The 4,962-nt window shown below is 34.9% G+C and overlaps 1 long non-coding RNA gene across 1 annotated transcript in view; it reads left to right on the top strand.

Annotated features, from left to right (window-relative positions):
- The first annotated feature begins 1,928 nt into the window (after positions 1-1,928).
- Positions 1,929-4,962, top strand: part of LOC149132955 (uncharacterized) — a 67,461-nt gene continuing 64,427 nt past the window's right edge. The window contains exon 1 of the long non-coding RNA XR_016243803.1: positions 1,929-4,294. This is a non-coding gene — a long non-coding RNA (uncharacterized LOC149132955). The remainder of the gene's footprint in view (positions 4,295-4,962) is intronic.

Here is a 4,962-nt window from a genome sequence, read left to right as displayed (position 1 = left end):
ATTTATTTTTCTTTGCTGTTGATTAAAACTTACAACTAGGGTAATCATTAAGCTGGCTGTCTACCTTGATTGTCAAAGTACCTGGGATTTGAGGCCTTAGAATGCCCCCTCACTAACTCTACCAAAGGACACTGCTATAGTAAGGGTTGCATTAAGATTGCTTTTGTTTGTGGAAGATGTTACTCAATTACTCTATAATTCTGTTAACGGAGTGACTAGGACAATGGTGCATTGAAATCAATTTCAAGATGCATCTTGTATTTATGCTCTGCATAAATTTGTAAATGTATTGTAAGCATGCAACATTGAAGTAAAAACATCTCCCATGAGTTAAACAAGTAATATAATGGAATTTTTGTTCAAAGAAGGAAAGTTCCTTGTCAATTGCTAATTATTTTGAAAATTGGAACAAGTTCCAAGGTTTCAGATGTTTCCTGTATTACGAAAGCATTGTGTTCCTGAATAATTTTGCTGTAACATGGAATTCCGTAATGTGAAATGAATCCTTCATTTGATGTCTATGCTACATAGAAGTCAATGAAAATGAAAGTCAAAGGGAAAGCATGTTTCCTGATACAGAGGCTGCAAGAATGTCAGGAAAGCAGCCCTTCTATAATACAGTGGATATCCCTCCTGCAATACAAGAAGAAGAAGGAAGAAAGTTGTTTAAAGTGAATCCTTCTTGTATTTTTTAATGACCTTCTTTCCAAAAAACAAAAAAAAAAAATTGTTTCTTAAGCATTTTTGATATGGTATAAACGGTGCCGCAGAATAACTTTCACTTTGGAATAAAAAACAAAAATGTAAAATAAGGAAAGATACCAGAAATAACAATGGAACTAAAACAGAAAAAAAAAAAGTTAATAAAGAAATTGGAAAACTGAAAAAAAAAAAACTCTGTTTCCTAACTTAATGTAAAGACCAAGGTTTAGTTCCTAAGGTGCTGACATAAACCTTTTGAAGAAATAGCATATATTATCGTTAGTTCCTCTAATACGTAGAAAAACTGAAGCAGAAAATTTCCATCGACCATATAGTTGGAACGCATAGTCATCGTTCCAACTATAAAGAAGTTTTCTTTCACTTTTAAATTCAATATCAACACGAAATTGCCTCCAGTTTGATTGCAGTGTCTATGATCTGTTACAGCTGATAAATATAAATATCTGATTGTTGCATAAGAGTTCCTCATAGTTAGATATTACACGCTAATTCAATATCTACTAGAAATGAAACAATAAGCAGAGTGAGAGTAGGGGTGGAGAGTGAACGAAAGATGATAACAACAACAAAAACAATGGTAAAACAAAGAAGAAGGGACTATCTCTTGTCCTCTAGTTAGTTGGCCTGTTGCAGTTTTTATACTTAATTTTACCTTGCTTTTGCATGTGTGTGTATATATAAATATATATATATATATATATATATATATATATATATATATATATATATATATATATATATAGACGTGCACACACACACACACACACACACACCATGCACACACACACATGTACACACATGCATATACATTGTACAGAATAGATGCACATACATAAACACTCATTGACAGGAATGCACTTACACACACACACAACACACAAACACACTTGCATGCACATGTATGTATATTTATAGAGCACCTTATACAAGATCTGCTATGCATAAACATGCACATGCACATAGAGATCTGTTCTGCACACACATACACATGTGCACACATGAAGAGCTTGTGTGATCTTAAACACACACACACACACACGCATGCACACACATGAACATGTACAATGCATACACACATGCACATACACATACACATGTAACTCATATACTAGGTATATGCAAATGTATATATATATATATATATATATATATATATTTATATTTATATACACATAACTTTATGCAAGGGCTGTCATGTATTATCATACACATACACTCTCTGAGTGGTTGGCGTTAGGAAGGGCATCCAGCTGTAGAAACTCTGCCAAATCAGACTGGAGCCTGGTGTTGCCATCCGGTTTCACCAGTCCTCAGTCAAATCGTCCAACCCATGCTAGCATGGAAAGCGGACGTTAAACGATGATGATGATACACACATTATAGATGCTAACCTACTTACTAGGCATACAAATATGCACACACTCATGAATATACACCACACACACACATATATGGACACATGTGCACGCACACACATGCATGCACACACACACACACGCACACACACACACACACACACACACACACACAACATACACTGAAATTCTCTCCATATAAAATTATATTCTGCTTTTATTGAAAATATAGTTTTGAGTTTTGAGATCAAATAATATTTCTGTGATATCTATATCATATCTTGCAAAGTAATAATGGTTTATTGTCGAGGCACAACCCCAGTACATTACTGGTATCTTATTGTATTGAGCCAAAAAAAGATGAAAGGCAATTGTTGCAGGTCTTTATCATTTTGAACAGACATAGGCACTTTCTAGACTGTCCTCCTCTTTGATCCAGGAAGCAGATCAGGATCTAAAAGATGAAGAGAGAGAGAGAGAGAGAGAGAGAGGGAGGGAGAGAGCTGCACCAACCCTCAACTAATATTCATTTGTAGTGAAAGTATGGTGCATGTTACGAAGCCATAATTATTTGTGGGTGACAGATATCTCATACTTAATGTTATAGAAGAACAGGAATGTGTAAAATTTTAACAACTGGAAGAGTTGTTGAATTTAAAATATTTTAAAAATAGGACTGGCTGTGTGGTAAGTAGCTTGCTTACCAACCACATGGTTCCAGGTTCAGTCCCACTGTGTGGCACTTGGGCAAGTGTTTTCTGCTATGGCCTCGGGCCGACCAAAGCCTTGTGAGTGGATTTGGTAGACGGAAGCTGAAAGAAGCCCATCGTATATATGTGCATATATATATATATGTATATGTATGCGTTTTTGTGTGTCTGTGTTTGTTCCCCCCCCCCCACCATCGCTTGACAACCGATGGTGGTGTGTTTACATCCCTGTAACTTTTCATTTCGGCAAAAAGAGACCGATAAAATAAGTACTAAGCTTCCAAAGAATAAGTCCTGGGGTCGATTTGCTCGACTAAAGGTGGTGCTCCAGCATGGCCGCAGTCAAATGACTGAAACAAGTAAAAGAGTAAAGAGAACAAATACTTAAACAATGGAGCTTGTTATAAAAACTCTGCAAAGTGGAACAAGACACATTTGATCCCACATCTCCCTAACCCTAACCCTAACCCTAACCCTAACCCTAACCCTAACCCTTCACAAAATTCAAGAAGAGCATTTTTTTTTTTTTTACTTTTTTTGTATGTTTTCTTTCTTAGATAAGGGGTGTGGGCTCTCAGATATTCATGAACCTCTACAAGGCTCTACAGTACATGTTGAACCTTCTATGCACCAGCGGATCACACCATTGAGGTACTTGATCCCTCAATGTGCTGGCTGAACCCTCTCATATGGATAACTTTACAAGAAGTATTCACTGCCTAAGACTATCTCATTTATTTTCCCACCCCTATTCAGCATCTGTCTTTCTTTAAAATACATACTATTTGATTGACTCACTCCAAATTTGTTCACCAAAAAATTTCAAAATAATGTCATCTTAAGAATTTAGTTAAGTCTGCACTTTATGCTGGGGTTTTGTTTACCTTTTTATTGTGGCTAGAATATTTATCACAAATTCAATAGCTGAACTCCAAAGAATGGCTTCTCTTCTACTTAGATCAAAACCCAAATAGAAAATAGGCTTTCATGTGATTACATGATGTCTAAACATATAAGATTGTAATATGAGTGCACATACGCAGACATTTTCAAATGTATATCTATGTCTATATATAAATATATATGTAGAGATTTATATTTTTGGGCAAATTGACAGAAAACAATAAAAATACATAAGTAGATTTGATTTCACTGTTAATCCCATGATTATCAATCTGTGATTGACAGTCAGCATAAACCAAGCAAAACCAATCAGAGCTAAGAAAGGAGACAACAAGATTGATTGGCACTCATCAAAATTTTGGCCAGGCCTTTCAATTAAAGATTAACTCTGGGGGAGTGGCCAATGGTTCAAGCATAGCTGCATTCATTATTTACAACAAGGTCTTCACCGAAGAATGTATGAACTTCTCTACGTAACTTCATGATGATTTTCTGTGATGGAACCTAATATTGTTAGTTGGTTTTGTTCGTGGGTTTGTCTCAATGCAATTCAACTGGAACCAGAAGCAAGGGCTTGGAATGTGATACACTGTGATTGTAGAGGTAAGCATAGAAAAGTATTATTCTTGCTATAGTTTTGTCATTATTCCACCTGCTTTTCGAAGTTGATTTAAAACTTTTCTTCAGATTGTTTTTATACTAATGAAATAATAATAAAAATTACAAAAGCAAAGAAAACAAGCTTGTTAATTAATCTTATGATTTTTTTTGAGTCAGCTGTAAATTTATATTATGAGAAGTCCTGTACAGAAACTTTTGAAAGTTTGTCAATATTTTATACATTTACTTCCATTTTTGCTATTACTAGTTTAAGAACCAATGATGCTAGGTTGCTTACATAAGCATATGCTAAGTACATAGACTATTGAAATACCATCTTTGTAACTGAGTTCAAATTTTATACATTGTAGCATTATTGTGTTTATAGACACTATGTCTAATTCTATTTGACTCAGTCTGCTCAGGAACTGTGGATAAGTTCCAAAAGACCTGGAAGTTTGACCTTTAATAGAATGACATCCTACTTGGGAAGGGTTAATTTTCTTTCACCCTCATCACTCTCTCTCTCTCTCTCTCTCTCTCTTTTGTATTCTTAATATGTACACATACATATATTTACATGTATAATTTTATGTGTTTATAGATATATGTATTTACGTGTATGCCAGTTCAATTTCCTGTTGAGCCTTTTTCGCTTCACTTCTTGTCTC

The sequence above is a fragment of the Octopus bimaculoides genome, chromosome 12 (assembly GCF_046866305.1).
Source record: "Octopus bimaculoides isolate indiv1 chromosome 12, ASM4686630v1, whole genome shotgun sequence".
NCBI lineage: Eukaryota > Metazoa > Mollusca > Cephalopoda > Octopoda > Octopodidae > Octopus > Octopus bimaculoides.
Note: the sequence above shows the minus strand (reverse complement) of the source record. Positions and strands in the feature narration are given on the sequence as shown.